This window comes from Sminthopsis crassicaudata, chromosome 3 (genome assembly GCF_048593235.1).
Source record: "Sminthopsis crassicaudata isolate SCR6 chromosome 3, ASM4859323v1, whole genome shotgun sequence".
NCBI lineage: Eukaryota > Metazoa > Chordata > Mammalia > Dasyuromorphia > Dasyuridae > Sminthopsis > Sminthopsis crassicaudata.
In genome coordinates, this window is record NC_133619.1 from 486541067 (window position 1) to 486563768 (window position 22702).

A 22702-nucleotide genomic window follows, 5' to 3' on the forward strand; every position below is an offset into this window, starting at 1 on the left:
GTGGAGGACAGACTTCAAACATAAACTATTTTCTCCTTTTCTCATTCTTTTTCAATTTGCGACCCTTCTCAGTGACTTTGCACTAGTTGTTCCTGTGCCTTCCTTCTCTTCTTTTTAGAGTTCGTCTCTCTTCCATGGAGTAATACTTGAGCACTTTTTTGATTTGGGGAGGTAATTAGGGCTAAATGACTTGCCCAGGGTCACACAGCTAATAAGTGTCTGAGACTGAATTTGAACTCAGGCTCTCCTGACTATCTACTGTTCTCTCTACTTCATCAGTCATTCTGATCTGTATCTGGCAACTGGACCCAAATGTCTCTGGAGGAAAAAGTGAAGCAGGTGACTTTGTGCAGCCTCCCTCACTGAAATCCAATTCACTTGCACATCATGACATGCCTTCCCTGATGTCATGGTCCTCTTAAAGAAAAAAAGAATAAACAACAAATTGAACACTCTCTTCTACATGAAAGCTTATCTGGCACGCATGTGCAAAAGCACACATACACACACCTGTTAATACTCTTCCTCCCAAATTACTTTTTAATTTAACTACCTGGGATATGTTTGTATTTATTAATTTTATATCTCTACTATATTTATTTTATGTGCATTTCTTGCCTCCCCTATTAGAATGCATATTCACTGTGAGCAGGGAGTTTCATTGTTTGCATTTATCCCTAACACCTAGCTGAAGAGTAAGTACTTAGTAAATGCATGTTAATTAATTTTTAGATTGGAAAGGCAGTAGACTTATACATTGTCCCAGCCTTGTTATATGCATTTTCTTCTTAGCCAGACTTTAATTCCAACATTTTAAATTATGACCTGGAAATCCTAATCACAGTCTTAAACACCATCCTTTAACCTGCTATTCCCTTCTCAAATGAATGTTTTTCTTTCCTGCACCGATTGTTATCAATGGGTAGAATGACAAAAACACCAACCTATGTTCCGGTCTTCAGTTTTTTCCTAAGACTTTGCTATCTTTGGCAATATTTTCTGGGCTTCTTTTGGCAGTATCACTTATGCCCACACATCCCACCAGAAGTGGGTAGCAGTCATCTGTTTTGACAAGTCTTGAGAAGCTGCATGTTATGTCTTGGATTCCTGTCCCAGAAGACAACAAATCTCTCTATTGTTGTTATCAGGCTGATAAATAGCTGCCTTGGTTACCTCTGAGTCACCAAATAACACTATCTACCATCTGCTTTCCCTGTTCCTACATCCTGATTTCAAAGTGTTGGGAAAAGTCAGGTACTGTGCTGACCTGGCTCACAACAAATTCATGTTATCTAGCCTCCATCTGTATTCAATAGTACTCAATAATTTCTATTTTTTAACTTCTCATAGGTTTTCCCCTGTACTCCAAAATGGCTAGTTCAAATCATTCCCACTATCCTTAACTCCCCCATTCTACCTTCATCTCTATTCTCTTTTTATATTGTATTTTTTGAAAATCAAATGCTATCAGGAATAAGATCCCCTTTTTTCATCTTCTATAATTTAACATAGCTCACTCTTCACTTACACTTTCTCCCTTTTTTCTTATTTCAGAAAAAAATGCTTCTTATTTCCAAGGATACTACCTCTATTTTTGTTCCATTCCCTATAACATCTTCCAGGACTCTTGTCCTTCAATTATCTAATCTCTTTCTAACATCATCAATCTTCTAGCTTTCACTTAAAACTGCCATGATATCATGCTATTATTGTCCTACTGACCTTCATTTCATAGCAGACTTTTCAAAGGAGTGACAGGCCTGGGAAGATATTTTCAGTAGATAAGCTCTTCAGTATACCTCAAACCTCCTACTCTGTCTATGATTAGGATGACATAAGCCACATGTTAGAATCCTTAAGTATATTGATCTTTTTGTTTTTTTTTCATTTTTAGAAATTCATATCTATGGGCAAAAAATGAATTTCCTCAAGGAAAGTGAGTTTCAAGAAAAAAAATTTTAAAGAATGAAAAGATTTTGTCACTGAAATTAAAAGACTTCACATAAAGATAATGTTCTAAATTAGTTAAGAAGACCTATATATTCTTTGAATTAGAAAAGACTTCAGGGATTATCTAATCAAATTCCTAAATCCTGAAACAAACCTAATAATAAGTCAAACTTAATAATCATATTATGTAGGTTCTGCTTAAATACCTCAACTGACATTGAATTCATTACTTCCTGAGGTGACCCATTTCATTTTGGGTAATAGGAATTCTAAGTAACTTTTTTCCTGATACTAAATCAAAATATCCCTCTATCTAATCTCTCTCTCTCTCCTTTTACATCTCTACTCTTTATACTTTAGTTCTAAGTTTCCCCTCTTGGACCAAGCAAAATACCTTGAGCCTAATTTAATTCTTTTCTTCGACAGATCTCTGGTTTCTCCAACTAATTTTCCTATGAAATAGTTTCATCTCCTCACCATTTTTATCATTCTCCCCTAAATGCACTTTGACTTATTAATGATCTTCTTATTCTTTTATGGCTAGGCATATTACAAAACTTTAGATATAGTCTGACCATAGCAGAGTACAATGGATCTATCCCTTTTCTTATACTTCTATTAATACAGCCAACAATGCGATTAACTTTTTTGGCTGCCACCACACATTGCTGGCTCATAATGAACTTATTTATAGTTCACCAAAACTCCCAAGGTTTTTATTTTTTAATGTAGGAAGTGCTTTCTAGTCACTTTCTAATGTTGGGATCTCCTTAGAGACTGTACTGAAATAATTGTTAAATAATGATGGGAGAATGGGTGAATTTGCTTGTGTGCCATGTACTTAGTCCTATATTTGTAGAATCACAATATAGGAAGAGAATGCAATTTAGAGGTAGAAGGCTCCCATGCCCTTCTTTTGTTATTCAGTTGTGCCCTACTCTTTGTGGCCCCATGCGACAGTTTCTTGGCAAAGATACTGCAATAGTTTGCCATTTCCTTCTCCAGTTCATTTTACAGATGAGGAAACTGAGGCAATGTAAATTAAGTGTCTTGCCTAGGGTCACACAGCTAATAAATATCTGAGGCTAGATTTGAACTCAGGAAACTGAATCTTCCTGATTCCAAGTCTAGGGTTTTATCCACTGGGCCACCCGACTGACCGGACTGACTCTTTTTGTTTTTTAAACAAATGAATAAACTAAAGCTTGGGAGGCCAAGTGTGACCTGGAATCATACCGGTAGAAAGTAGCAGAATGGGGTTTGAATCCAAGTTCTCTGACTCTGAATCCAGAATCATCTGATTCAACACCCCTGTTTCCAGCTGAGATCCAGAGAAATGATTTGCTAAAGATCACATAAATAGCAAGTGATAGGATAGAGATTCAAACTCAGATCCTTGAATTCCAAATACAAAGTTCTTTCCACTAAACAATGTTTCTTTTCTCCAACTTAAGTTATCAAGATGAAAATTAAGATTAATGTTTTGTTATTGTTTATAAAAGTGATTATTTTTTAAATTTTATTTTTAAAAAAGTTATATTTGAAATGGAAAGAAAAAACAAAAAGCCCTCTCTAGAGGAAATGGTGCGGAGACTAGAGTGATGCATTTGGAATAAGGAAGACTCCTCTTCCTGAGTTCAAATTTGACCTCTGACACTGACTGATTGGGTAACCCTGGGCAAGTCATTTAATCTTGTTTGCCTCAATTTCCTCATGTGAAAAATGAGATGGAGAAGGAAATAACTAACCACTCCAGTCTCTTTGTCAAAAAAAGAGAAAACCCAAATGAGGTCAAAGAGTCAGACAGGACTGAATAAAAATGAAGGTTGAGGATCTACAGGCACTAACCATTCAGTTGATGACAAAACTGAAAGTAACATAAAGGGATGATTTGTTGTATTTTGTTTGTTTGTGAGCATATTGTCATTTGAGTATGAGAAAGACTCCTTTTATATAATTATGATAATACTGCTATGTTCTATAGAAAAAAAACCCTCCAAAATAATAGTAAATGTGGAATGCTGAGATGTGCGACAATAAACCCTGTGAAAGCTATCTCTTTTTTAACTCTTTTTCACTCCTTTATTTTTCTGGCCCTTTCATTATGAAATGGACAAGAGAGAAGAAAAAAAGGCAGATTGTCTTATTAAAATTAGAAAAATGTCATGGGAACATTCCCAGAATATTCTTCAGTCTGTCATTAACAACTTGAGGGTTTTTTCCCCCCTTTCTTGCTGTTTTAATCAACAGCACCTTCCAGAATAAAGAAATTGAGATTCTTAAAAATATGTACAAATTCAATAACTGGAGAATCCCAAAAGGGACTCAAGTGAATTTTTTGCCTTTTTTTAGAAACTTCTTTGATTTATGAATTTGAACCTTCTTAAGGGATTGGTTTTTGTTGTTTTTTGCTGAGGCAACTGGAGTTAAGTGACTTGCTCAGGTCCACACAGCTAGGAAGTGCTAAATGTCTGAGAACAGATTTGAACTCAGGTCCTCCTAACTTCAGGGCTGGTGCTCTACCCACTACACCAATTAACAAACTTGTTAAAGTTTGTACAAAATCTTAGAAAGACTCAGTTTGCTTCAGGAATATATGCAAGCAGGCCAACTTTATGGAATTTGTAGACATTTACTTCCTAGAGTTCTGGTTGGAAAAGGTTTGTATTAGACATACTATCAGTAAAACACCTGTTTTGTTACCAAGAAAAGGAAGCATATATTTACAAATTAATCCTATGAGAATATTGCCTCGAGGCAGCAGAGTTGGTACCTGGAAGAGATGTTATTATAATCAGCCCTAAAAATACTTTTAATAAATGTATAAGATATATTTAAAGGAAGCAATTTTTAAATTTTCCTTTTTTAAATATAAAGCCTTGATACCTAAGAAAAGAATTTCATCTTTGAAAAGTGTTTAAGCTTGATTTTTTTCATGAAGCAGTTACTTCTAGCTGGTTAGCTTAGTTGATTTGATTATGCACTAATGAGGCCAAGGTCATAGAATCAGTCCTTGCATAGGGATTAACTTTGAATAGAAAAAACTGTTTCATGTCATCAAAGACTTCTGACTCCATAGAAGTTTGTGACAGAATTTGCTGGAAATGGAGAAACACTTGACCTGAAAAAGAAGGAGAATGTGAAGTTCATTTGTAGGATTTTGGACTTGTGAAGACCAGAAATTAAAATTGGAAAAGAGAAATTTGAGAAAACTTGAAGAACATTCTGAAAAAAAGAAAAACAATTTAAGAGAAGGATCTGAGGAAGAAGATCTAGGGCAAAAGAAAATGTGGTTGAAATGACAAGATAACTAAGATGCCTAATCTTGGCAATAGAAATTCTTTATCTATTTGATCCTTCCTGAGATTAAGTAAAACTTTTTTGAATGATTATGGAGGGTCCAGTTGGAAATATACCTTTTTAGCAAAAAAAAAAAAAAAAAAAAAAGATTAAATGGAGTCATTCTGAATTTAGGGGAAGCAGTAGATTTATTAAAAGGAGACCTTTGAAAAGTTTGTGTTTTTAAACAATAATTATTCATATACCATTGACGTTTAAGTATTAATTTTTTAAGTAAACTTAGCTAAGTTTTAGTTTCTTTAGTTTGCTTGTTGAATAAAAATGATGTTCTTTGTAACTGAGCTGTCAATAAATGTTCCCCTTTAAACAAATAAAGATAATCCTCTGAGTAAACACTTTAGTGAATTGTTTTTTGTAGGCCTATGGCTGGGAATTGGATTTTTGACTTCATTACACAAAACTCCTTCTACCAGTGTAAGTCAGCTCCTTTCCTACAACTTAGAGTCAGAGTTGCTTAGATCACTGAGAAGTTAAATGATTGGCCTAGGATCAAATAGCACATTAGTACACAATTCTAGATCCTCCTGGCTTCAAGGCCCCTCTTCCCTGTACCATGGCTGCCTTTAATTGTGGGCCTTTGAGAATTACTTAAAAATCTTGGTAACTTTAAAAATATCAATATATAGAGGAGGTAATGAAAAAATAAAATTATCATTTTTTGAAGTTGATATTGATGAGGTATTAACCTCAGGCATGTTTGGGGTTCAGGGAACCAAATGAAGAGATTTGGTGTTCTGTCCCCAAAAGTTGAGGTTGGGTGCAGGCTCCCCTACATTCCCCAGGATTCAGCACAGGACAGGGAGTTGTGGGAACCCCCTTCTGGTAATGCAGAAGTTCTTTGTAAAGAAATTTACAAACCCAAAAAGCTAGACTGGCAAAAGAAGTTTATTATTGGCATTGGAAAGTCAGCCTTTGCTATGCATGAATAGAAAGGCTGAATTCCTTGGTGACAAGGTCCTGACAGAGAAGTAAAGTTTCTAGCAGAGAAATCCCAATAGAGAGGTATAAAGTCTTGTTAGGAAATAGGTGAGAAAGATAAGAAGAGGGTAACGTTGAAAGAGAATATCATTTCAGCAGGCAGAGGTTTGCTGCTATGCCAGGAAGACAGAGGTTCCTTGGCAGCCATGGTACTGAGCCCCAAGTTGGCTCATTTTATGGATAGAAGCTGGGGGTTGCTCTTGATGGGGAATGGGTACAGTTTGAGCTGGAATCAGAACAGAGAATCTTGGAATTGAATGAGTGTCTCTGGACTAATCTCCACCTCAATGGGGAGATTAATCACTAGTGTTATCATTGGGGGTGGTGCCCGTCTCTCAGGATAACAGAATGAAGCTGTTAGTCCTGTTTCCCTCAGGTGGGGTCTTTTACAGAGGCCAGGATTCAAGGAGACTTTCTCCTTGAAGGAGTTTCAGAGAGAGAGGTTCGGGCTTCCCCCTTCAGTTTCAGGCTCCCTTCGTCAATATGATGTTATACGAGAGAATCCTAGAGGCTTAACTAAAAAACTACTAGAAATAATTAACAACTTTAGCAAAGTTGTAGTATCCAAAATAAATCCACATAAATCATTAGCATTTCCATATGTTACCAACATCGTCCAGTAGCAAGAGATAGAAAGAAAAATAATTGTAGATAATATGAAATATTTGGGAGTCTACCTGCTAAGACAAAGCCAGGTACTATATGAACACAATTACACAATGTAATGTTCTTCTTCTTTAAAGATGTAATCTTCTCTATGAGCAAGTTTCTTGGGGAGCTTCTGGGAACAGCCTTAGTTTAAATTCAGTTCAATAATCCCAAATGCAGCCAGGAGTTAAAGTCCAAATCCTTTATTGTCTCTTCCAAAATCTTATCTCCTTCACTTGGGACTTGGCTAGTTTTCTGGAGGCCTTCCTCTCTCCTTGGTTATTGGAGAGCTCTTGTCTGAATGTCTCCAGCCAGCACAAAAGTAGAAGTGGGAATGAATCTGACTCTGAATCTCCACGAGTTTCCAGTGGGCTTATCCTTTTATATGCTCTTTTAAAGGTGTAAAAGGTGTGAACTCTGAACTAGAGAACTGTTAGGTACCATGCTGAATTAGACAACTGACTTAGCACCTTAGCACTGTTAGACACCCTAACAACAAAACACTTTCCACGGAAATTAAGTTAGATCTAAACAACTGGAAGAATATCGAGTGCTCATGGGTAGACAGAGATTATATAATAAAAATGACAATTCCATTGATTCAGCACCATACCAACCAAACTGCCAAGAAATTACTTTATAGAGGTTAAAAAAAAATCAAAATTCATCTGGAATAACAAAAGATTAAGAATTTCAAGGGAATTAATGAAAAAATGCAAATGAATGTGACCTAGCTATACCAGACCTAAACCTATATTACAAAGTAGCGATCATCAAACCCATTTGGTATTGGCTAACAAAGAGTAGTAGATCAGTGGAACAGGTTAGGTTCACAAGTCATAATAGTCAATGACCATAGTAATCTAGTGTTTGATAAGCTCAAAGACTCTGGGATAAGAACTTATTATTTGACAAAAATTGCTGAGAAAACTGGAAAAATAGCATGGTAGAAAGTAGGCATTGACTAACACCTAAAATCCTATACCAAGATGAAGTTGAAATGTATTCATGATTTAGACATAAATACTGATACTATAAGCAAATTAAAACAAGGGATAGTTTACCTCTCAGATCTGTGGAGACGGAAAGAATTTATGACCAAAGAAGACTAGAGAGCATTGTAATATGCAAAATGGATAATTTTGATTATATTAAATTAAAAAGGTTTTGTACAAACAAAACCAATGCAGCCAAAATTAGAAGATAATCAGAAAGCTGGGGAAAGTTTTTTCTGCTAAAAGTTTCATTTCTAAAATATATAGAGAATTGACTCAAATTTATAAGAATTCAAGCCATTCTCTTATTTATAAATGGTCCAAGAACATGAAGATACAATTTTCAGACAAAGAAATTAAAGCTGCACCAGCCCTGAAGTCAGGAGGACCTAAGTTCAAATCTGACCTTGGACATTTAACATGTCCTAGCTGTGTGACTCTGGGCAAGTCATTTAACCCCAATTGCCTCAGCAAAAAAAAAAAAAAGAAAAAAAGAAAAAAAAAAAAGAAAAGAAATTAAAGCCATTTCTAGTCATATGAAAAAATGCTCTAAGTCACTGTTGTATTATTGGTGGAGTTGCAAACTAATCAAACTGTTCTGGAGAGCAATCCAGAACTATGCCCAAAGGGCTCTCAAACTGTGTGTGTGACCCTTTGATGCAGCAGTGTCTACTGAGTCTGTATCCCAAAGAGATGTTAAAAAGGGAACTTTTGTAGTGGCAAGAAATTGGAAACTGAGTGGATGTCCATCAGCTGGAGAGTGGCTGAATAAGTTATGGTATATGAATGTTATGGAATATTATTGTTCTGTAAGAAACAATCAGCAGGGTAATTTACATGAACCGATGCTAAGTGAAATGAGCAGAATCAAGAGAACATTTTACACAGCAACAAGATTATATGATGATCAAGTGGGATTCACAACAATTCCAATAGACTTGTGATGAAGAGAGCCATCTTCATCCAAAGATAGAACTGTGTGGACCGAATGTAGGTCACAACATACTATTTTCACCTTTTTGTTGTTGTTTGCTTGATTTTTTTCTCTCCTTTTTTTCTCCTTTTAATCTGATTTTTTTTTTTTTTTTTTTTTTGTGCAAGACGATGAATGTGGAAATATGTTTAGAAGAATTGCACATATTTAATATTGGATTGCTTAATGTCTGGGGAAGGGGAGATGTGAGGAGAGAAAGAGAAAAACGTGGAACACGAGATTTGCAAGAGTTAATGCCAAATATATTGGATTTAACATATACTTTAACACATTTAACATGTATAATTGCAGTTTCTCATCTAGGAGAGGGGGTGGGGAGTAGGAGGGGAAAAGCTGAAACAGAAGATTTTACAAGAGTCAATGTTGAAAAATTACCCATGCATATGTTTTGTAAATAAAAAGCTATAATAATAATAAGTAATAATAAAAAGAGTGAATATTGAAAACAAAATTTGTATATATTTATAAAAATAAAAAAACTATCAAAAATTTAAATTGAAGAAAACCTTTAAGAATAGAGAGGTTTTTGATGAAATGTTTAAATAATGAATTTTAAAAGTAAATCTAATATCTAACTTTATAATTTTAATTAGAATAATAATTATTTTCACTTATTTACAGAAGCAGATTCTCCTGAGGATACATCTGTACCCACCCCAATGAGATCCCAGATGCCTCAAAATATCCCCCCAACCAATCCTAAATGGTGTTCTGAAAGAGTTTTTATTTTTCCCAGTATTTCATCTCCTATGAAGGAGTGAATGTCTTAAACCCTGAAGAAAATAAAGTCTATTAAAGTACTAATTCCATGTTTTACACTAAGATCTCTGCTTAAACATACTAAACATACAGTTGATTTTCCCCAGGGGGCCAATAATCTACAAGTTACAAAAATATAAAATTAAGAAGAATTACTGCCAAAATATGAACCTGGAATTCATTAATATGAATTGTCATTTCTCTATAAAAATACATCTGTTTGCATGTTGCAGAAATTTTAGTTACTCCACAGACTAATAAATTATTTTATAACTTAGTCAAAACTCTTATTTTTTACCCTATCACACTTAATATTGAATTACCTAGGTTTGAACATCACATTGGCATTTACTCATATAAAACAAGAATATCTTTTTACTAAAGGAGAAAATATAAACTCCAAGAAGGGGACCTAAGCACCATTCACATACCAGACAAAAAGGTCTTCAAGAAGTGTCAATTATTTTCCTTATAAGTAGTGTGAAAAGGATTCAAACAGAAACCAGATATTCCCATGTCTTTACAAGAAGGTACATTTACTAAGAGGCAGTATATCCTAAAGGAAAGTGGTGTAATTAGAGGTAAAAAGATCTCAGTTAGATGCTTATTTCCAAAACTTACTAGCTGTGTGACCATGGATGACCAGGGGCAAGTCAACACACCACTCCAAGATGCAGGTTCCTTTTTTGGAAGATGAGGATAATATGATTTATAGTGAGGTTCAAATGAGATAATGTATATAAAGTACTTTATGAGTAATATATAAATTTTAATTATTTACAGACAGCTAAGGGCTAACAGTATGTTTAGAAAGAATTCAGATCTTATGCCAGCGTGTGTGTGTTTTAATTCATTCTCCTTCCTTCTGCTTATAATTAATGAATTAATTGTGTTTTCTCATAGGATGTGGTTAAAATATGCGTCATTAATTGGGTAAAGGAGCAGCTAGATGGTACAGTGGATAGAGTACTGGCCCTGGAGTCAGAAGGACCTGAGTTCAAATCTGGACCTCAGACACATAACACTTATTAGCTGTGTGACCCTGCACAAGTTATTTAATCCCAATTACCTCGCAAAATAATTAAATAAAATAATTCATTAGATCTAGGATCTAATAAATCCCTTCAAACAATGCAGATCACAACCTATATGTCCTTGTCCATCCTTATAACTCTTAGATCTATTTCTTCCAGCAAAATCTCTACTGGTCACCCACCCAACATTCTCCAAACCTTTCTCTAGTTCTCTTGACATGCTCATATACCCCTGGAGCAGAATGATTATTCTTCAATCTTATTTCTCCATATGCCCATCATATCCTATCCCATTGCCCTGTGAAAAATCCAGTTTTACTTCTTCAGATTTTTATTTTATTTAATTGCAGATAGATTTACACCATCAGCAAAACATATTGGTATTAGACAATTGGACCTTTATTGGAGGGAGAAATAGGGTCACTAAAAGCATTTAACAATTTCCCAAAGGATTGGCCATCACACTTTGGCCAAAAGCCATTCTCCAACCATTCAGTTATCTCTGTGACCTTAGGCTCAACTTTTTAAAAATGATTATAGACTTCAGTGATTAGATTCCTTAATAATAACAATATCTAGTATGTATATGTATATAACTGTGTATTATTTTATCCTCACAACAACTCTCAGAGGAAGGGACTATTCTCATGTAGCAGTTAAATAGTTGAGGTGGAACTTGAACTCAGATCTTCCAGTTCAGGGTCAGTACTCTATCCATTGTGCCATCTAGTTCCATAATATTACTGCGCTCAATACAATCAGTAAAAGGTCATCTACAAGAAGAAGAATGTAAGGGACTTCACCATCGGCATGGAATTCCTTTGCAGTCTGGATTCTGTATTGGATGATGTCTAAACCTTTGGTTCACATATCTCCTTGTTTTGCATGGTTGGGAAGAGAAAGAGAAGAGGATTAATATTTATATAGCATCTCCTATGTTCTGTGCTGAGCACTTTTTACAAATATCTCATCTGATCCTCCCCTGCAATCCTGTGAGTTAGGTTCTATTATCCTCATTTTATAGTTAGGCAAACTGAGGCATAAAGAGGTTAAGTGCTTGCCCAGATCACACAGTGTCTATAGTCATATTCAAACTCACATTCTCCTGGTTCTAGGACTGGAGTCAGGCCCAGTATATTACTGTACCACCAACTACTTCCTGTCTATATATGGTAATAATCAAAAGATCTTTAAAGTTATCTCTGTTGATTTCTTTTAAGAAATCTCCCATAGCTCTTAATATATTCTTGGAAGACATTTTATTGGAAAATTCATAAAGGCTGAATTTTGTTCTACTGCATCAACTGCTTTTCAAAAAATAATTGCAAGAAAACTTTGAAAATTACACTGAATTTACTGTATACTTAAAAAAATTAAGCTTTTCTATAAAGCAGATTCACAGCTTCATAGGCAATCTTTTTCTGTACTACTTAAGATGTGAAAGTGATCTTTTTTAACATTGGTTAAACCAGTTCAGAATAAAAAAATGAAAAAGAAAAATTAATTAGCAAATGGTAAATGCAATGGTATCTCATATTTTCTATGTCTTTAAATTGTAAAGATGTATATAGTGATGTAAAGTGTCCACCTGTCCCTTTTTCAAAACATAGTTTGAACTCATAATTGAGTTTTTTGCCAAACTTTCTATATATTTTGTTTTTTTTCTCTCCATAGTTTCTCATTGTTTATTTATTTTGATGTGGCATTTGGGATTAATTGACTTGCTCAAGGTCACACAGGTAATAAGTGTTAAGCACCTGAAGTCCTCTTAACTTTATGACTGTTGCTCTATACACTACACCATCTAACTGTCCCTTCTCACTGTTTTATAAAGGTATGCTGTTCATCACTCTTTATTATCTTTTCCCATAAGATATGACAAGTGAATTTTATATAGTTGTCTTTTTGGCAAAGAGATCAAATGTTTGCTAGTTGAGGCAGACATCTTTTGATCTCTTTATTGTAGTGACTGATTTATATTTGTTAAACTTCTTTAAGAAGTGCTAAGAATTTGGACTGACATCTGTTCTTTTATCCATTTCCCATCTTTTCAGCATCAATACCTTTTAAAAATAGATCAGGTTGTTGTTTCAGTTATATGTCTTGTCATTTTTATTCCTTCTAGTTTGTTATGGATTTGGATATTTGCTCCAACAAATCACATATACTGATTCTACACAGATGATTATCTGGAAATGATTTCTTCACCAGCAAAAAAAAAAAAAAAAAAAAAAAAAATTCTTATCTGTTGAAATACATTAAGTTTCATTTTGTTATGTTAATTGTTATTCACCCTTTTCTGTACTATGCTCAAAGAAATTATCTATTTAAAATATCTATAATTATGAGACTTTGTAGTCTATAAAATTTAGAACTCTCTTGTTAATTCTATGAGGTTAAGAAGTATTTCATTTTTATTTTTGTATTTCTAGAATCTAGCACAGTGTTTAGCATATAATACATATTCACAAATATTTGTTATTTGACTGTCAATGTTTTTTTTTACTCCTTCCTTTCTAGAATTCTATTATTCTTTGCTTAATATTTGTCTTTTGGCATGTCATTACATTACAAATTAGTCACTTCCAATCCAATATTACGTAGAATTTTCTCAAATACCCAGTTCAGTGTATTTTGAAATATGGAAATTAATTTTTTGCACTTGCATCAAGATCCAAAAAATACTGCTTTTTGATAGCATGAAAAGTATGCAAAATAGTTTGACATTATTTGTGATTCAAACATTAATTGTCATATCAATTTTGCTGCGTCATGTTTCTCATATAAGTACTGATTTGCCTAGTAATTTTAGAAAACATTATCACATCTGCAGCAAAAGCTAATTTCTAAAGCCATTAAATATCTGATGAGAGTGGTTGAGGGCAGTTCTCATTTAGAATATTTCAGTATTGGCCTGAGCTCAAAAATCATCATAAAATTTTTTTCTTTGCTTTTCTTGTTTTGACATGATGAATATGTACTGGTAATTTTAAAAATGTCACTGAAAGCAGATATACTTGGCACTTGAAACACTGTAGAATTATAACTTTGTCCTGAGATTTGTAGTGTGCCAAGCAACAGTGTGAAGTTGTGAGGATACTAAGTCTTTGTTTCAACTACTCAACTCTCCGGTTGTAATGTGAAAGCAGCCTTAGATTTTGAGTGTGAACAAATAAGTGTGGCTGTATTCCTGTAGCGAGCTGTTGTCTCCAGAAGCTGCCGGATCGCTCTCTGAGAAGAGATCTGCTGTGTCTACTCAAATCTCTCAGACAGATTCTTCTTCCTGTAGAGAACCGTTGTCTCCAGGCAGTTGCCGTTAACTCTTGTCCAGAGAAGTGACTTCCCTTCCTGCAGAGAGCCCCGTCAGGCCTGATGTAATGCAGAGACTTCTCCTATCTCTGGAGTGGTGTCCTCTTTTATCCTCCCAGAGAATGGGCGTGGGATAATGCAAGGGCTTCTGGGAAGAACCACTTCAACCAAGGAGCTTGCTCCTCTTAGGCTCTGAGCCAGAGAACTATCAAGTCAACCTGAGTTCTCACCTTGTAATTGTCCAGACAACCTGAATTCTCACCTTGTCATTGTCCAGACAACCTGAGTTCTCACCTAGTAATCCTAACATATTCCAATAAAACTTTATTTAAAAATTAAAAACAAAACAAAACAACTATTAGCTTATGGCCATATAGAAACCATCAGTGGGCTGGAATGGGTCTGGAACATGGAGTTTGCTGATCCTTGATATAGATAATATTCTATACCCATAGTCCCACTTCTCATCAAGGAAGGGAGGGAGGTACATTTTTCATTCCTTCTTCAATATCAAGCTTGGCTATTATAATTATACAGGCTTCAGTTACTTTTTTTGTTCTATTTGTACTGTCAAAATCACTGTGTATATGATTTTCCTAGGTTCTGATTCCTTCACCTTGCATCAATTTAGATGTCTTTCCATGAATTCTTCACATGTGACATTGTAGTAATATAATGTTCCATCACCTTCAAGGATCATTATTTAGCCTTTTTCCAATTAATGGGTACCTATTTTGATTCCATTTAACTTACTACCATAAAAATATTTCTATGAATGTTTTAGTGTTTATGGGACCTTTTTATTGTTTAATTTCTTGGGCATATGCTTAGCAACAAGATGTCTAGGTCAAAAAGCATAATATTCGAGTCACACTTTTTAGCATTATTTTAAATAGCTTCAATTATTTAATAGTGATATTTTGTAGATATTTAAATATTCATTATAGACACTGTAGCATAAAACAATGTTTCATGAAAGGATGTCTTTTGTTGCTTTTGCATGTGAGATCAAACTAACTCCTTTATTGCCTCTTCCATGAGTCAATATTTCTATTTAAATTCAACTTCCTTTTTGTCTTCTAGTTTAATTTATAAAAAGAATATCAATAAAGGGAATTGATCAGGGAGTTCCCTAACCAATTTGATTAATTTATAGAAAGATAAATCTTTATATAAACCTTTGTACCCATCTCTATAGAGTATGAATATGACCAGTGAATCCAATCTTCACTCAATATGGACTGATTGATGATGAATTGGCAGCCTTGGATTGTTATTAGAAGGTCTTCTTCCCTTCCTTTCCTCCACTTATTACTCTAGTACTCAAGTAAAATGGAACCTTCATCATTCACTTAACTTCTGCTTTTTTCCCCCCCCTTTTTTGGAGAAAAGACTAAAGAATTACAAAGTTAAGATCAGATTCTAAAAGTCACTAATGGTAGCAGAGTGACAAAATTCATGGGAGTTGTACCTGCTTTCATCCATGAGCCTAGGAGGAAGGATACCTAAAATTCAGAACCTGGGGACTTTAAGAACATGGATCCAGCTCTCAATAGGCAATTGCAGAAGCATACTAGCTCTCAGTTGTGGTCCTAGTAGAGGGGTACCATGGCGTCAAGTAGCATTTTACTATCCCCAAGCCTTTAGAAGGAGAAAGGAAAATGATGACCAGTGCCAACATTGCAAATAATCTCACTATCAACCAACCCGAGGTTTAAGAGTTTTGTAATCTAGTCTTCTAGAGAGATAAGGGGAGAGCCTGAGCCATTCTAGTCTCTCCATTAGATAGTCCACCGTTACCTAGACCCACTTTCTAAAGAAAAAAAGGGGAACTCTATATTACAACAGATACTCAAGGAGAAAAAGATTTAAAACCATGATTTGAGAGAGCAAAGACCTATAAGAGATCATGGAAAATCATTGTACATTATGAAAAGTCATCATTGGATTATAATTTGCACTCTTGAAAAGAGAATTTGTATTGATTAGATAGTAAAACCATTGAAGAATTGAAATATAAATTGTGTAATGAATTACATATACTTATCTTTCAATGCTTTTATTTTTTAAAATGTATTTTATTTTCCTCCAATCACATGTAAAAAAATTTTTTTTTAAATTTAAAGTTTAAAAAAAGTTTGAGTTTCAAATTCTCTCCCTTTGTTCCGCTCCATTTCCCTCATTGAAAAGGCAAGAAATTTAACAAGGTTATAAGTTTAGTCATTCAAAATATTTCCATATTAGTCATATTGTTCAAGAAAACTAACCCCTCCTTCAAAAAACCTTAAGAAAAAGTGAAGAATATTTTAAAAGTATGCTTCAAAACTATTATAAAAAAAAAGTATGCTTCAATCTGTATTCAGATACTGTCAATTCTTCCATACTGGGTATGGATATCATTTTTCATCACAAAGCTTTCAGAGTTGTATTGCTAAGAACAGCTAAATTATTCACAGCTTATAATATTGCTGTTACTTTGTATACAATACATTTCACTTTCCAACAAATCTTTCTAAATCTTTCTAGGTTTTTCTAAAAGCATCCTGCTTATCATTTCTTATAATACAATAATATTCCATTATAATCACAAATCACAACATGTTCAGCTATGCCCCAATTGATAGGAAACCCCTTGATTTCTAATTCTTTGCCACCTGAAAAGAACTATTATAAATATTTTTTAACATATGGGTCCTTTTCCTATATTTGTTTCTTTATCTTTTTTTTGGAATACCTCCCTAATAGTGATACTGCTAGATCAAAGAATGTATGTGTTATTTTTGTCCTCTTAGGTATAGTTTCAAGTTCCTGTACAGAATGGTTGAACCAGTTCACAATTCCACCAACAGTTCATTAATGTCCCATTTTTCCCTTCCAATATCTGCATTTTCCTTTTCTGTCCTATTAGCCAATCTAATAGGTAGGAGTTAGTACCTCAGAATAGTTTTAATTTGTATTTTTCCAATAAATAGGGATTTAAAGAATTTTTATATAGGCATAGATCGATTTTATTACTTCATCTGAAAACTATTCATATCTTTTGATCATTTGCCAATTGGGGAATGGCTCTTATTTTTACAAATTTGACTCAGTTCTCCATATGTTTGAGAAATAAAGTTTTTATCAAAAAAACTTGCTTCAAAATTTTTTTCACACAAACTATTGCTAACTGTATTTCCTCCAACCTATCCCGTTCCCCCATTTATTCTGTTCTCTCTCCTTTTACCCTGTTCCTCTTCAAAAGTGTTTTCCTTAATACCCCTTTCTCTCATTTTCTCAACTTTCCTTCATCCCCCTTTCTCTTATCCCTTTCCTCTCCTACTTTCTTGTAAGGCAAGATAGATTTCAATAGCTAAGTAAGTGCATATGTTATTACTTCTTTGAGCCAATTTTGGTGAGAGTAAAGTTTACTCATTTCACCTCACATCTTCTCCTCTTCCTCTCCACTGTAAAAGCTTTTTCTTGCCCCATTTATGTGAAATAATTTACTTTATTCTACCTCTCCCTTTCCCTTTCTTCAGTACATTCCTCTCTCACCTCTTAGTTTTATTTTTTTTTATTTATCATTTTTTCATATTCAATGCACACTTGTGTCTTCTGTTTATGTATACCCTTTCTAACTGCTCTACTAATGAGGAAATTCTTATGAGTTACAAGTATCATCTTCCCTTGTAGGAATGTAAACAGTTTAACCTTATTAATTATGACTTCCCTTTCCTGTTTAACTTTTTATACTTCTCTTTAGTCAGTTCTGGTCTTTTCATCAAGAATGCTTGAAAGTCTTTTATTTCATTGAATATCCATTTTCCATCCTGAAGGATTATATTGTTTTGCTGGGTAAGTGATCTTAAGATCTTTTCCTTGATACTTTCTTGAAATATGATATCTAGGTTCTTTTTTGCTTTTAAATATATACAATTCTTTTAAACATATTTCCATATTTGTCATGCTGTGCAAGAAAAATTAGACAAGAGGGGAAAAGTATGAGAAAGAAAAAAACAAGCCAAAAAATGTGAAAATGCTATGCTTCGATCCATATTCAGCCTTCATAGTTTTTTCTCTGGATGTGGTTGACATTTTCCATCCGAAGTCTATTGGAATTGTCTGTGATGCTAGTGCTCCTTCTTGCTTTAAGACTGGCACCCAGAACTATGCTCCAGATCTGAGGATGGACAAAACAACAGCCTGCCCTCTGTATCAACAAAGAGACCCCTGTAATCTCCGTCTGATCATTGTTCAACCCTTTATCATGTGTGGACTAAGAGCTCTGAAAGCAACTTCTACTGCTGCTGATTCAATGGCTCCCAAAGGATATTCCTGGCTTTCTGGGGCTAGGTCTATGTGACATGGCTTGGCCTTGACCATGATCATTCTCATCTAGGTGCAAAAGATCTTTCCTGCTGACTAAGTTGTCTTTGGATAAAAAGTTATTTTCAAGACACATGCATAGATAATTTTCTTTTTTTTTTTTCTTCTTTTTTTTGCTGAGGCAATTGGGGTCAAGTGACTACCCCAGGGTCACACAGCTAGAAGTGTTCAATGTCTGAGATCAGATTTGAACTCAGGTCCTCCTGACTTCAGGGCTGGTGCTCCATCTACTGTACCACCTAGCTGCTCTATGCATAGATAATTTTCAACACTGATCCTTAAGAAATCCTTGAGTTCCAAATTTTTCTCCTCGTTCCCTACTGCCTTCCCCTACACAGCAAACAATCCAATATATGTTAAACATGTGCAGTTCTTCTAAACATATTTCCACATTTATCATGCTGCATAAGAAAAATCATGCAACAGAAAAAAAAAACAAGAAAAAAAGAGCAAGCAAACAATAACAAAAAATGAAAATACTATATTGTGACCTACATTTGGTGCTCATAGTCCTCTTTCTAGGTGCACATGGCTCTCTCCATTGCAAGTCTATTAGAACTTCCGGGGATGGAGCCAAGATGGGGGAGAGCAGACATGACTCTCTGTAACCTTCTCTAGTCTTCTCTCAAATCAACAGTAGATTAAACCTCTAAATTGGTTTTGAAGTCAAAGAATCCACAAATATTTGGAGTACAACACATTACTACCGTGTTTCCCCGATAATAAGACCTATCCTGAAAATAAGACACCCACATACTCTTTAATATTCCGCTAAAATAAGCCCTCCCCCGAAAATAAGCCCTATCGAACTTACTATGAAAACGGTCATCATGGTGATCCCCTGCGCTATATGCTGCGGAGCGGTACCTTCAGTAAGCAGCGCCGCCCTCCCCTCCCGGGTGAAACGCACGTCGCGCTCCGAGCTGCATCCAATCAGAGCTGCAGCAGTGAGCGCGTCATCCTCTTCTTCCCTGGTGATTTGCTTGCTGGCGCTACTGAGAGCAGCGCCGCGGAGTAGAGCTGAGACAGGACCATCTAAAAACTCGGTAAGTTCAGTAAGCGATGGAGAATAAAATAAGCACTCAGGGGGCATGATGGAGGCTAAAAGGGGCATGATGGAGGCTAAAATGGGCATGATGGAGGATAAAAGGGGCATGATGGAGGATAAAATAAGCCCTCCCCTGAAAATAAGCCCTCTGGTGTTTTTTAGTCCCAAAAAAATAATAAGACAGTGTCTTATTATCGGGGAAACACGGTAGAAGAAGATACCATGGAAGAACCTCAGAACAGGCAATCAGGTGTTTCAATCAGGCAGGGGGATGTCTGCCCAATCCAGACCTCAGCATAGGGAGCCTGGGGCAAGAAACTGGAGCAAACAGTCAGAGCATTGTAGCTTCCACACACCTGGGAATCTTCTGTGAGTCTCTTAGGCTACTCTGTCCTGGTAGAAAGCAGGTGGTTTGGCAGATTTGCCTTTTGTAAAAGACAAATTGTAAACCACTGAGCCAGGGAAGAATGCCAGACCTAGCCACCATTACTTAGCACTGGAAATCAATCAGCAGAACTGCCCTAGGGCAAATTAAAGCAGCTGTCACTAACTCCTTTGCATTGAATAGACCTAAAGCCTAAAAAAAAACCCAAAAAACTCTCACCATAAACAGCTTGAGAGAGAGAGAGAGAGAGAGAGAGAGAGAGAGAGAGAGAGAGAGAGAGAGCTCAAATCTTGAGGTTCCTAAAGGCAAAGCAACTCCAGAAGAAGCACCAAAGAGAGACATGAACTGGTCCCCATTTCATAAGGCTTTTTTAGAAGATTGCATAAAGGATCTTAAAAGAGAGAAGAAAAATGGGTAAATGAAATGAGATCATTGCAAGAAGGAATGGAAAAAATGGAAAAAGAATGTAATGAAAAAAAATTTAATTGGCCAATTGCAAAAGGAGCTAAAAAAGGCAAGTGAAGAAAATAATACACTAAAAATTAGAATTGAACAAATGGAAGTGAATGACTCAATAAGACTTCAAGAAGCAGTCAAACAAAAACAAAACAATAAAAAAAATAGAAGAAAATATGAAATATCTCCTAGGAAAAAAACTGACCTGGAAAATAGATTTAGGAGAGACAATCTAAGGATTATTGGGCTTCCTGAAAGCCATGATGGAAAAAAAGAACCTAGACATTATCTTACAGGAAATCATAAAAGAAAACTGCCATGATAGTTTAGAATCAGAAGGTAAAATAGCCATCGAAAGAATCCACCAATCACCTCCTGAAAGATAGTCCCAAATTAAATCCCCAAGGAATATTGTGGCTAAATTTCAGAACTATTGTACCAAGGAAAAAATTTTGCAAGCAGTGAGAAAGAAACAATTTAAATACCAAGGAGCCACAATTAGGATTATCCAGGATCTAGCAGTTTCCACCTTAAAGGATTGAAGGGCCTGGAATCTGATATCCCAAAAAGCAAAAATAAGCTATCCAGCTAAAATTATCTTTCAGGGAAGAAGATGGACTTTAAGTGATATAGGTGAATTTCACCTATTTCTAATGAAAAGACCAGAATTGAACAAAAAAATTGATCTCCAAACACAGAACCCAAGAGAAGCATAAAAAGATAAAAAGGAAAGAATTCTTGAGAACTATATTTCTGTTATGGGTATACTTAGAGAATGCAAGTATAATTTGATTTTATTATGATAATACGAAATAAAAACTAGAGATGAAAAGGGGATCATACTGGAAGAAGAGGGAAAAAGAGGTAAAATAAGGGAAATTACATCTCACGAAGAGACAAAGAAAACTTATTATAATTGAGGAAAAAAGGGAGGGGGATAAATATTGTGTGAATCTTACTTTTATCAGATTTGGCTCTAAGAGAGAATATCAGACTTATTTAGTATCATAAAGAAACTTGTCTCATCTTATAGGGAAGTAGGAGGGAAAGGGGGAAAGAAAGGAAAAGACTAATAGAAGGAAAAACAGAAGAATTAAGAGAATTGTGTAAAAAAGGGAGAGGAGCTTTAAAGGGAGAGGACTGTTTGAGGGAGATGGTCATCAAAAGCAAAAATCTGGGGAGGAGGAAAGGGGGATAGGAAAGAGAAAAGCATAACCTAAGGTAAATAAGATGATAGGAAATACAGAATTATTTATTTTTACTGTGAATGTGAATAGGATGAATTCTTTCATAAAATGGAAGCAGATAGCACACTGGATTAAAAGCCAGAATCCTACAATATGTTGTTTACAAGAAACACATTTTCACATTTTCACATAGTGATACATACAGAATGAAGATAAAGGGCTGGAGCAGAATTTATTATACTTCAGGTGAAGAAAAAAAAGCAGGAGTGGCAATCCTGATCTCAGATTAAGTAAAAGCAAAGATATATCTAATTAAAAGAGATAAGGAAGAAAACTATATCTTACTAAAGGGTATCACAGATAATGAAGCAATATCAATATTAAACAAATATGCACCAAGTGGTATAGCATGGAAATTCTTAGAAGAGAAGTTAAGACAGATGTAAGAAGAAATAGACAGCAAAACTATACTAGTGGGGGATCTCAATCTTGATCTCTCAGAATTAGATAAATTGAACCACAAAATAAATAAGAAAGAAGTTAAGGAGGTAAACAAAATGTTAGAAAAGTTAGGTATGATAGATCTTTGGAGAAAATTAAATGGAGACAGAAAGGAGTTTATTTTTTTCTCAGTAGTTCATGAAACTTATACAAAAATTGACCATGTAATTGACTAGGACATAAAAACCTCAAAATCAAATGCAGAAAGGCAGATACACTAAATACATTTTTTCAGATTATGATGCAATAAAAATCACATACAATAGAAGGCCAGGAGAAAATAGACCAAAAAGCAGTTGGAAACTAAATAATCTCATCCTAAAGAATGAATGGGTAAAACAGCAAATCATAGACACAATTAATAATTTCATTCAAGAGAATGACAATAATAAAACAACATACCAAAATTTGTGGGATGTAGCCAAAGTGGTAATAATGGGAAATTTTATTTCTCTAGAGGCTTACTTGCATAAAATGGAGAAAGAGAAGATCAATGAATTGGGCTTGCAACTAAAAAAGCTAGAAAAAGAGCAAATTTAAAACCCCCAATCAAATACTAAACTTCAAACTCTAAAAAAAGGAGAGATTAATAAAATTGAAAATAAAAAAACTATTGAATTAATAAAACTAAGAGTTAGTTTTATGAAAAAACAACAATAGATAAATCTTTAGTTAATTTCATTAGAAAAAGGAAAGAGAAATATTAAATTGTTAGTCTCAAAAGTGAAAA